The sequence below is a fragment of the Pan paniscus genome, chromosome 19, assembly GCF_029289425.2.
Source record: "Pan paniscus chromosome 19, NHGRI_mPanPan1-v2.0_pri, whole genome shotgun sequence".
In the NCBI taxonomy this organism is placed as follows: Eukaryota; Metazoa; Chordata; class Mammalia; order Primates; family Hominidae; genus Pan; species Pan paniscus.
The window spans coordinates 71,157,179-71,170,587 of NC_073268.2; the positions used below are offsets into that span (position 1 = coordinate 71,157,179).

General features: G+C 37.1%; 1 protein-coding gene across 4 annotated transcripts in view; it reads left to right on the forward strand.

The window, feature by feature from the left end:
* Positions 1–13,409, forward strand: part of STXBP4 (syntaxin binding protein 4) — a 196,155-nt gene that overhangs the window by 3,287 nt on the left and 179,459 nt on the right. The gene's annotated exons all lie outside the window — the stretch shown is intronic.

Below are 13,409 nucleotides of genomic sequence, written 5' to 3' on the forward strand. Positions count from 1 at the left end.
TCATGGACTCTACATAAATTACCCCATTTGTCCCAATCATTTCCATTTTAGATCTAGGATTTAATCCAGGATTACTCGTTGATTTTAGTTGTCATGCCTCTTCAGTCTTCTTCAATCTGGAATAGTTGCCAGTCTTTTCTTGTCTTTTTCTTTCTTTTTTTTCTTTTTTTCTTTTTTTTTTTTTTTTTGAGAGACAAGATCTTGCTGGGTTGCTCAGGCTGGTTTCAAACTCCTGGCCTTAGGTGGTCTTGGTCTCCCACAGTGCTGGGATTACAGGCATGAGCCACCGCACCCAGCCTTATCTTTCATGACTTTGACATTTTTGAGGAATACAGGCTGGTTACGTGATTAAATGTTCCTCAATATAGGTCTGTCTGATGTTTCCTCATGTTTGTGACCCCTTGACAGGAATATCTTAGAGGAGATGCTGTGCTTCAATCAGTGAGTCCTCTTAGGCATCACATGATCTCAATTTATTCCATGGCTTCATGATGTTAACTTCTGTTTCTTTAAGATTGGGTCTGCCAGGTTTCTCTGTTACAAGGTGAATTAGGAAATATGTCACATTCATAAATTAATAGGCAATGTGTGTTTTGTGGGGAGAATCTTTGTGTTTTGTAGGGAGAAGCTTTGAGACTGTAAATATTGTTTCTCATCATATTTTCTCCTGCCAGATTTCTCCATTGATGCTTGTTGTTTGAATCTGTTATCACTGTGATGGATGCCAAATGACAATTTTCTAATGTTATCAGTCCTTCTAGATTTATTAGTTGGCATTTTACTGTAAGGTAGAGTTTTCCTTGCTATACCATATATTTCTTGATTATTTGTTTACATCAGTATAGACTCATGAATTCAAATTTTAATCAATTTATTACTATTATTTTTTAATTCTGATTTCAAATTTTCTTAGACTTAGCCAATAGAAGCCCCTTTATGACATGTTTCCATCATTCTTTCATCACTTCCTTATTTTCTGGCACAACAATGTGCCATGCTTATCTTGTATTTTCCTGACCTGCCTTGGAATCAGCCTTTTCTGCCACGAATTTTGGTTTCTTTAGTGGAAAGTGGCATTTAGAAAAAACTCTGAGCACTAGAAGTGTTCATTACTAGCCTTTCTCAGCAGAGACCCTAGAAAATTTGTGTGTATAAACAAGTGTGCATATGTGTGTTCAACAGCAGGAAATCTGGCTACCTTTATCTTCAGTGTATGTACTTACTTGCTCAATTCCCCCCATATGTAAGCAAATTACTGTGGCTGAAAGCTTGGCCCTAGAAAAGTGAATTCATCTCTGCCTGGTATGTCAGCCCAAAGCTGAGTATTAAATATGCTGCCCACCGGACACCATCCAAAAACTCAGCAAGACAAAAGTGACGAGGAAGAAAGAAAGAGAAAAGTGTATTTAGGAAGTTCAGCTCCAGACATTTTAGAAAGGGTAGGAGGAAGGAGGAAAGGCCAGTTAGGAAGTTTGGTTCTAGACACATAGGCCCTTTCACCTACCCTTTTCCCAAGCTTAGCGCATGGATAGGGGAAGCAGGCTTAGAATGATGAGTTAACTTGTCCAAGCCTAATCGGTTGGGTAGTGGCAGAGCTGGAGTTTAAGCCTGGATTTTTTCTGACTCCTTACAACTTGCTATTTTTACTGCGTCTTGTAGAAAGCAGCTTTGCAACGGATGACAACAAAACAACAACAAAAACACTGAAGCCTTTCTTTTCTATATTAGGAAATATTTCTTTACTTTTGTCTCAGGTAAAAATCATCATTAACGTGGTTAGATGCCTATTTGTAAGATGGCATATTTGAAGTTATTTCTAAGCTAGAGCAAACAGCTTAGACAGAGTTGAGCATAGTAGGATTGGGGTCAGAGACCGAGGTTATAACCTGGATACAAGGAGTTCTTATGATGATGAAAGGTCTGTCAATATGCATAGATACAATAACAATATAACATTGGGAGATGCCGAAATGAATATTTTTTTCTCTAAAGCTTTAAATGAATGCATAAACCTGGGCTGCAATTTTTGTGAGTCTGAGTGTGCTTGTAATAATACATAAACTGTTACGATAACTAATGCCAAATAATGGATTATACCATGAATGGAATGAGAGCTCCTCAGGGCGGGGCTAATCCAACCCTGTTTTGTAGGTAGAGGTGTTAATTACACATTTTAAATATCAAGAGCTGGACTGACATTTCAGATTTGACACCTTTAATTTGCAACATTATTCTTCAGCAATAAACAGTTAAACCTTGTAAACTCTTTCTGGTTAGCTATAATCATGTCCAATTTTATATATTAGGTAAAGTAAGTTATATAAGTTATTTTTCATATAAGCCATTTTGATATTCACATAATGTTTTCTTATCTGATTATTGATTTTTAGGCTTTCTATGGATTATAAAGATGTATTATTTTAAATTTTGGTATTATTAATCCATAACATAAGTTAAGGAAATTGGGACTTCAGTCTTAATATGGTGGTCGTCACTGAACTGTATTTTCTAGTGGTTTTCCTGATAAAGCTCCTGAATCCATTTAACGATGTGAAATACCTAACAATAATTCTGACAATACTCACAACTGTTTATTTGGTAGCTATTTATCACAATACTTGTATCTAAAAGAATAAGAATAATGTATTTGAATAAATAGTAAGTACAAATATATGGTGTTTGCTTAAGAAAAGGCAGGGTAATCATTGTTTTCCAATTAGTGCACAATAATGCCCTGAAGTCGTCTCAGTCAGTTTTGATACCCTAGTTTCTTATTTTCTGGCAGCGGCCTCTGTGCCATCTTTTTGAGGAACTACTCCGTTTAAAAGCTCTTGATTAAGTTTATATGATTGACAGATAATATGAAAGGAAAACAGAAATCATTTATCAATAGAAGGCATTTATTAATTCAAGTAATGTTTATCAAGATCAGGGCCAGCTTCATGAAAATATGACCTGTGCAGTCACACAAGGCCCTACTCTTAAAAGGGCCCCTCACTTATGATGTAGGACACTCAAGCCCCCAAATTGGGGCTTAGCCCAGGAGGGTTCTTGGCTTGGCCTAGAAAAGAATTCCAGGGCAAGCTGGTGGTGTTAAACAGCAACTTTTATTGAAGTGGCATTGTACAGTAAGCAGCAGAGAGACTGCTTGCAGAAAGGGGCTACCCCATAGGCACTCTGCCCAAAATAGCAGCTTAGAGGCAGTTTTGCACTCATAGTTATACCCACTTTTAATTATATGCAAATTAAGGGACAGTTTATGCAGAAATTTCTAGGATGAGTGTGGTAACTTCCAGTTCATAGGGTCATTGCCATGGAAAGGGGTGGTAAGATCTGTGTGTTGCCATGGCGATAGTAAACTGATGTGGCACACTGGTGGCCATGTCTTCTGGAAAGCTGCTTCTATCCAGGAACTTTTTAGCTGATCCTCAGTTTGGTTCCAAGTCCTGATTCCTACCCCACTTAGATAAGCCCTGTGTTTGTTTAATGCTCTACTGTCAGCATCTTGAAATTATTTTTTGTTTTTGAGATGGAGTCTCACTCTGTCACCCAGGCTGGAGTGCAATGGCATGATCTCGGCTCACTGCAACCTCTGCCTCCCAGGTTCAAGTGATCTTCCTGCCTCAGCCTCCTGAGTAGTAGCTGGGATTACAGGCGCATACCACCATGCCCTGCTAAAAATTCTTAATAATTATTTAACATGGGGCCTTGCATTTTCATTTTGTATTGGGCCCTGCAATTTATGCAGCCAGTCCTGGTCAAGATGTAAATAGATATAAATATAGATAGAGATGCAGATACAGATATAGGCACAATATTATATCTCAAATGCACTGACAGACAGTCTCACATGATTCGGGCCAAAGCACAGTCTAATTACGTGATTTAATTATGTGATTAAAGGCAAAGGCAGAAAACTAGGGAAAGTACAAAAGTGGAGAGCCTTTAGAGCCTTTACTTTTAACCTTTAGAAGGTTAAAGGTAAGAGATAAAGGGAAAGGCAAATTCAGGTCTCCTGAGAATAGTCAGGTTAAGTGAAATATGATCAAAACTCCAAACTTGCTACCATAGCCCATAAGACCCTAGGAAATCCAGACCCTGCCTACTTCTCTAACCTTATCTCCTACCACTCTCTCCCTGTTCACCACACTCCAGTTGCACTTCTTTCTTTTCTTTAAACACCTCAAGTTTGTTTTACTGCCCTCAGACCTTTTCTCTGCCTGGAATGCTTTGTCCCTCAGCTTTTTTCACAGATGACTTATTATTTGGATCTTAGCTGGGACACCCTCCCCAGTCTAAATTAGCCCTTCTCTCCTTAGTCACATTTGCTATCACCTTTCAATATCTGAAATCTAGTTCATTTAATTGTATCTTTTTTTTATTGTTTTTCTCCCACCACTAGAATGTAAATACCAAAAGAGCAATGATCTTGACTTGTTCACCATAATCTCACATGCCCTTAGTGTTGTACCTGCACATAATTGTACTGAGTTAAATATTTGGTGGATGAATGCATGAATGAAAGCAAGCAGAAGGCAGTCAGGTAGCCTAAGGAAACTTCTGAGAGCAATGAGCTGTTGTGCTGATGAAGACTCCTTTCAAGAAGACTAAGACTTTCTTTGAAGTAGTTTTCTGATGTTTCCCACTGAGTTGGGCTGTGTGTTACAGGCAGATGCTTATGCATCCTGAAATAGGACCAATTGTCCCATAGAACTGATATTAATCGTTTCTTTGAATAAGCACAGAAATTGATTCTCCCATTGTTAAAACTTGAGAAAGTTAAATTTGCCTTATCTGAGTTACTTTCTCAGGAAACCAACCATCAGGCCTCCCAGATACTATCAAGAAACTGAAACTTACCGGATCATTGCATCTGGACAATATGATACCAGACCCTTCAGCCATCATGACTGCCTTACCCAGGGGTACCCAGTCCTTAGGCTGCAGACTAGTAGCCGTCCATGGCCTGTTAGGAACCCGGCCAGACGGCAGGAGGTGAGTGGAGGGCAAGCGGGCATTACCACCTGAGCTCCACCTCCTGTCAGATCAGTGGCAGCATTAGATTCTCCCAGGAGTGAGAACCCTATTGTGAATTAGGCATATGAGTGGTCTAGGTTGCATGCTCCTTATGAGAATCTAATGCCTGATGATCTAAGGTGGAACAGTTTCATCTGGAAAGCATCCCCCACACCCCTATGCGTGGAAAAATTGTCTTCCACAAAACTGGTCCCTGGTACCAAAAAGGTTGGGGACCGCTGGCCTAACCAATCACTTGCTACCTGTTGACCAACTCCTCTTCCTTACCCCTCCGTAATTCCTGTTTTCCCACACATACTTACATTTTTTCCCTGCCATATAAGCCCCTAATTTTAGCTGGTCAGGGAGAGGGATACAAATTTCCCATCTCCTTGGCTGTGGCACCCAGTTAAAGCCTTCTTCCCTGGCAATACTCCTTCTTTCAGTGATTGGTTTTCTGTGTAGTGAGCAACAGGACCTAAACCGAACCCCTGGCATTTTGGTAACACCCCCAAGACAAATGAGTAGCATTTCTGAACTCGTTAGATTCTTGAAAGAAAAAAACATGCACTAGTAAACAGAATATTGCCTTTGGGTACAGAATAAAAGATAATAAAATACAGTTGGCCATCAGTATCCGCAGGTTCCACATACACAGGTTCAACCAATCACAGATTGAAAATGAACATTAGGCCTACAATGGCTGTGTCTTTACTGAACATGTACACACTTTTTCTTGTCATCATGCCCTAAATAATATAGCATAACATATTTACATTGTGTTTTGTAATATAAGTAATCTAGGGATGATTTAAAATATAGGAGAGGATATGCATAGGTTATGTGCAAATACTACACCATTTTATATCAGGGACTTGAATATCTTCTAATTTTGGTATCTGCAGTGTCCTGGAACAAGTTCCCTGAAAATACTGAGGGATGACTATAACTCTTTGATCTTTTATATATTGGTTTCCTGAAACTTTTATGTCATTTAAAAATGATCAGTTAAGTTTAGCCCAGGGAAAATAGTCATTCCTGATTTTGCCAATTTTCTTAAACAACCTTAGGATTATATAAATAGCTGATGTTATCTTGAAGAATCTCTGCTGTGATAAGGTATAAAACAAGTTACCAGTTTCTAAATGCTGTCATTTTTGTGTCTCCTCAAGTATAATACATCCAACTTTATAGGAAGAAATATTTACATTTTTAATATTAACTTTAGTGAATAAATAAATAGTAGGCATTTCTAACTTGTCAGTCCACAGAAACCAGACAGATTATTTGCTGAGCAGCCAACATCCTTGTGCCCTCTTCCTCTTTTGAAATGACCTTAATGTGAAATGTCACTACACTAGTACACTTTTCCCTCCACTCTAATCCCTCCCAGATGACCAACTGCAGCCTACCCCATCCCATTCATGGGTCATACTGATCTTAGAGGTGGATGTATATTTTAAAAAGAAAATCTTTCCCTCAAAAAACATTGGGAGACTTGTAGTTTAATAAGCCTGCCATAAAATTTTTGATTTGTAGAGCCAAGAAAGAACCTTTAAAGATCATTTTATGAATGATTTTGACATCGTACATATGAAGACTAGGGAGCAGAGTAAGTGGCTGCTCGAAGTCATATGTCTAGTGGGCATCTACCCTCTGTACTCTTCCCAATGCAATAAAAAAAACATGAAATATATGTACTATGTAATATGTACTATGAGCTTCTTTGCTATGAGTCATCTTTCTTTTTAAATTATAGCGGAAAATAAGTGTATTTATTTCTACTGCCTGTCAATTTGCTTACAAAGGAGTTGTCATAAGAAGTTATTTAAAGGATGTAGCTGAATTTCTTTGTGAAACACCAGATCTGTGTTATTTTCTCTTTTAAATTGCAACATTTGTTGATACCTTAGCAAATGAAGATGAAAGAAGAAAATGACATAAAGGGTAAAATGACATTAAAGGAGACATAATTAGAAAGAGCTGATATTTAGATGCCAAGAAGGTACACTCAAACATGCTAATTTTTTTGATATTTTTCCTTCTTTATCCAAATAATACATCAAAGTATATATACTTGTTGTAAGCCATTCAAAAAATAAAGAATAATTTAAAGAAGGAAATAAAAATAACAGTAAATAAAAATAGTAGTTCCAATTGTCAGTTATTGTTTACATTTTATTATATATTTTTAATAAATATAATTTTAAAAGATGAAATTATTCTACACATTCTGTTTTTACCTTGCTGTTGTTTTTTACCTAGACCATTTTTGATGATTACATAGTATTGTTTTACATGATTATACTGTAAATTATTTAACCAATTATCAATTTTTACATATTTTTGAGGTTTCTGATATTTTATAATTACTAACTATTCTGTAATGATACTTATGAACTAACAGACACTTCTTTGTGTTTGCTGAATCACTCCTTGCCAACCACTAAGTATTAAAATGAACTACTATCCTGCCTTTGGTAGACAATCCCTGGATTTGGATTTTCCCCCATTGCTGATAGATATCCTATTTCCCCAGGTGCCCCTCAAAATGTTTTTGTTCTCTCACTTTTTCTACCCTCTTTTTCTTTATTGTTCATAATTGTTTATTAAATGTGCTGAATTTTCACTTTTAAGGGATATTTTACAAACCATACCTACCTAGCATTTTTACATACTTCTGACCCCAGCCACATCTTCCTTTTTGAACATAAAATCAAGGAGTGCCCTATGTGTCCTTATTGCTCTATCAGGAATCTGGTTACTTTATATAGTGTGTGAACCCAAGAAAGCAATTAAATCTCTCCTTTATGCCCCTGGAAAAGCTAACAGTGCTCTCTGCTAAGAAAAAGCCTCCTTTAGCCCCTTTCTTTTCTTTTGTTCCCTCACTAACAATATACGCATAAGCCCTCATACTCAATATGAACTGAAATTCTCCAATCAGTCTACAGCCATACCACCCTGAACATGCCAGATCTTGTCTGAAAATCCCCATTTTATCGAGATAATTTAGTATATCTTTAGAGACCTCTAGATGGCCAATAGCTTCTGACAAAGCACTTTTCTTATGAGCTTTTTAACATTATTATGAAGAGACTATTTGGACTTAGTATTAAAGCAACAAATCTTGCCTTCACTGGTATCATACTGTCCTTCCCTTTCCTTCTGGTGATCATTTCACTTTAGACAAACAACAAAAAAGACATTAGAGCTCTTGACCTCACAGCTCATTAAATACTTCAAAGTAAATATAAAAGTACTTTGGCAAGGAAGGATGGGAATTAGGCTTTTGCTTACAAAGCCTTTATAGGTCTATTCTAGATGTATTATTTTAGACTTTGCAATGACAGCTTAATAAATCATCTACTTATTTGTTTGTGACAGGTGTCTATGTGTGTGTGTTGTTAAGTAAAATGCAATTGTATGTAAACCAATATATTACAGTTACATAATTTTTAACAAAAATATAACACGTATGAATTGTGCCTGGTTTTTTCTTCCACTGCTTTATTAGTAACATTTTTAAATGAAGACATATAATCATATAATCAAGCAGAATTTGGGGTGGGAGGGAAATTATTTTCTAGAAGATGATACACTTAAAGCTTTGCCAAAATATTTTTTGTTATTTACAAAATAGTGGATTTTTAAAAGGCATTAAATTAACAAAAAAATAATACCTAGGAATTAAGTAAATAAGAAATGTGCAACTGTTACCAGTGCAGGGTCTTGACTACAAGTCGTCCAGGTTCTTGGCATTTTGAACAAAGATTTGGACAAAATGCACAAACAAAGCAAGAAAAGAATGAAACAAAGCATAGATTTACTGAAATGAAAGTACTCTCCACAGAGTGGGAGCAGGCTGCAGCAAGTGGCTCAAGAGCGCTGGTTATAGAATATTCTGGGGTTTAAATTTCCTCTAGAGGTTTTCCATCGTTTCCTTGGTTACACCCTATGTAAATGAAGGAGTGGCCTGCAACCAATCAGAAGTACTTTCCATTTTTCATCTGCCATGCAGTGCAAAGGGGGTAGCCTCTCATCCTTTTGTGGAGAGGTAGGGTTTTCCTTTTGATTCAGTTCTAGGAAGTCAGCGCCAATCGGCCTTAGGCTCCCTGCCTCCAGACCCTATTCTCCTGCCTCACAAGGTCACTGTGAAGGCAACTTTAAAACACAGTAGAAACAGGCTTGTCCCATCTGTGGCCCATGGGCTGCATGTGGCCCAGGACAACTTTAAATGTGTTCCAACACAATTTCGTAAACTTTCTTAAAACATGGGATTTTTTTGCGTTTTTTGTTGTTGTTGTTGATGATTTGTTTTTAAGCTCATTAGTCAATATTAGTGTTAGTGTATTTCATGTGTGGCCTAAGACAATTCTTCTTCCTCCAGTGTGACCTGGGGAAGCCAAAGGATTGGCCACCCCTGCTATAGAAGTTCACAAAAGAAGATTTGAACAAATAGAAAGTGATACCAAATTCTTGGATAGGAAGACTCAAAATAACATCATAGATAAAAATACTTCTTCAATTAATTTGTAAATTTAGTGTGATTCCCTTACAAATAGCATTGTTTTGTTTTTTAAACAAGATAAGAATACTTTGAATTTAATGTGTAAAAATAAACAACCAAAAACAACCAGGGAAACTTGGTTAACAAAAGAACAAATGAGAGGTGATCGGCCTTACTAGATATGATAGTGCCTCTGTAATTGAAATAGAATGGCATTGGTGTACGAATAAACAGCCTAACCAAAGGGCCAGAATAAAAATTACAGAAGTAGACCCAAACACTTTAGAGATTTTGTATATGATGAAAGTTGTATCTCAAAATGGTGCTGAAAAGATTTAATAAATGTAGTTGAGACAATGGGGTGGTCTTCTTGGGAAAAATATGAGTTGGATCTGTGCTTTATATTATGATGGATTCCAAATGGATCAAATATTTAAAAATGAAACCGTAAGAGTACTGGAAGAAAATATGAGAGAATTCTTTATAACTTTGGAGTGGGCAAGGAGTTTCTAATTTGACCTAAAACCTGGAAATCATAAAAGATTCATAAAGTTAGCCACAAACTTTTGCGTAACAAAAAGCCCATAACCCAGAAGGGGGGAAAATATATTTGCAATTCTTAATGCTGACAGAGAGATAATTTCTGTAATATTTAAGAACTCCTAGAAACTGAACAGAGAAAGACCTAACGATAAATAGAAGAATTGGCAAAAGATGTAAAAAAAACACAGTTCACATAAAAGGAGACACTGAATGGTTCTTAAAGCATAAAAAAACTCTTCAGCCTCACTCCAACTACCTTGAGATACCATTTTCATCAATAAGACTGGCAAAAATCCAAACGTTATTTAGTATACCATAGTGGAGAAAATTTAGAGTAACAGGCACTATTGTTGGTGAGATAGTAAATTAGTACAACCCTGACTGAGGGACATTTGGCAATTTGTATCAATTTCATTATGGCATTTTTGTAATTTCATTAAATTAATATTTACTATAATTTCTGGCAGAAGATATTTTTATCCCTTTTATTTTCTCTATTTTTTTGTCCAGTGAAAAGAACTGGTTTTATTGAATACCATGTCTGAGAATATAAATTACTAAGTCTTACTCAAACACCATATGCGTTATGGACAGATTTTTTTAATCTGATGAGATTTCTAATTACATGGGATGAAGACTGTTTTAATGAGATCATAAGTAAACAGACTTATCAAAGACAAGCTCTAATTTAAGTTTTCTGGAATAGATTCATCTTATACAACAAGATTTTTTTTCTCCAATGTTCCACTTTCTCTCTTTTTGCTGACCTGTTTGCCTCTTATGATTCACCAAACTAGAATAACAATATATTTGTCAAACTAGAATAACAATATATTTGTCTTCAATGTGCATATTTTTAGTAAAAGAACAGAATGTTTTCCTTCTGTGTTATTTATTAATTATGGGAACTTGAGGGTGGTTTGTGTGTGTGTGTTTGTGTGTGTGTGTGTGTGGTGAGTATGTGTATGTAACATTACTGGAATCCCTGTTGATTGAGGGCCTTGCAAGTTTGTATAAAGAGAGAGTAGGAAGCAGGCAAAGGAGAGGGAAAGGACAGGCATTTTATGATATTTAAGGACATGACAATGAATACCTTGTTAATACAAAAAATAAGCCTACTGTTGGGATGGATAAGATTAAACCCACTTCTGTTTAATCAATAGTGTCATCTTTATATAAAAGAGATAACACATTACCACTCCTTACTCTCTCATTCCACTTTTTTGGTGAATCAAACTTTTTACCTGAATTAATTTTCCAGCATACTGTAGTAGAAACAAACAGCTTGGGTTTGGAGCAAGAAAGAGCAGGAATCAAACTCTACTTTACAACTAGCCTGTGACAATGGACAAGCCACATACTTTCTGTATGACTTATTTTTCTTTTGTATAAAATTGGGTTAATAATACCTCCCTTGTGGGGCTCCTGTGGGAAGAAAATCCTGTAACATGGTGCCTGGCTGTATTCGTGTTTAATGATGACTTAGATCCCAGGTTACGCAGCCTTTCTCCATACTCCCTGTGTATACTGCTGTCAGAGCACTTCACCCCTCCTGATCTCATCTCATCTCTAGCACTTAGGACACTGCCAGCATGTTAAGTGAATGGAATAAACACCTAAATTTTATTTTATACCTTAAAATAGAAATGTTTTAAAATGTCTTGTTAAGTATATTATATGGAATCTATTGTAGAGTAGCATTTATACATCATTAGGCTTGAATATGTTCCCAGGGGACCTGGGGACCTGTGTCCAGTTAGAACAACTCACCAAAGATGAGGATCTTACTCACTTTGGTACCAGTAGAAAGACTGCTCAGTTTTTCACATCTGCTTTTGAGCAAGGTGTTACTATTCTTACCTTACTTAATAGGAGGAGATGCTAAGAGGTTAGGCAATTTTTCTAATGCCATATTACTAGCCCATGGCAGTATTGCCATTTGAACTCTGCATTTCTTTTCTTTTTTTTTTTTTTTTTTACTTATGTCTAGTACACTTTCCACAATATTAAATAAATACATTTGGAATACATAGTGTGTGAAACATAGTGCCAATTAATAGTAGTTACTATTATTTTTATTATTTGAGAATGACCTCTCTTGAGGTTTGAGAATCTGCTCCATGCGTGTATCATTAAAGCAGTCTATAATGAACTTATGCAAACTTAGTTTTAGAATTGAACTCTCTTCCATGACTATATCAGTCTTGTGGACAGCTGCAGTGGCTCTTGACTCTGAGAGACTACTAGTCAAAGCCCAAGGATTTTAAGCTCCTCCCTCAGGTGGCCCTTCTTTTCCTCATGGGTACTGAATAACTTTCTAACTTCATGGTCATTGGACTTTTGCTACTGACATTGTGGCTTGGTGGCTTCATTTTTCTGGCTGCTGTTGATCTGCATGCTTCCACTGTTCCTGTTGCTTGCTACTACAGAGGCTGTGAAAGTCGAAATGTGTTTTTACCACCCAGACCAGTGAATACATCGCTATGTTAGGGTCTCAAAAGTAGTTGGCTCTGTGTTTGGGGCCCATTCAGTTCATTTACGGAAGAATCTATGATTTCTTCTGCATACAGTGGTTGAAGAAAAGATAGGATGATCCTCTTGATTTTAGTCTTCAATCTCTCAGTTTTGTTCTCCCTAGAACTTTTTGTTTCTGCGTCTTCAGTTTCTCTGGGACTCTTTTTTTTTTTTTGAGACGGAGTCTGGCTCTGTCGCCGAGGCTGGAGTGCAGTGGCACGGTCTTGGCTCACTGCAAGCTCTGCCTCCCAGGTTCACGCCATTCGCCTGCCTCAGTCTCCCGAGTAGCTGGGACTACAGGCGCTGCCACCACGCCCGGCTAATTTTTTTTGTATTTTTAGTAGAGACGAGGTTTCACCGTGTTAGCCAGGATGGTCTCGATCTCCTGACCTCGTGATCCACCCGCCTCGGCCTCCCAAAGTACTAGGATTACAGGCGTAAACCACCGCACCCGGCCAGTTTCTCTGGGATTCTTTAAGATACGTTCCTCCTGCACCTGTTTCCTAGGCCAGAATTTTGTTGTGAATCAGTTGCTGATGTGCTGATATGTTGATTCTCCTCAGCTTTTCAGAGGATATCACCTTTCTTTACCTTAGTATGCCATACAAATATTACCATTATGTGTGTGCTCAGACTTAAAAAATGTTTAAGAAGCACTGCCCTAAATTTCAGCTTCTTCACCCCTCTTTTACCAATTATCACCCAACCGTCTTTTTTTTATCTTCCAAAAACTTGTTCAAAATTTTCATCCAATGGCTCTTTTCCCATTTACTCTTCAACATTCTGAGTTTGTACTGTTTGTAACTCTTTACCCTAAGACTTTCATATT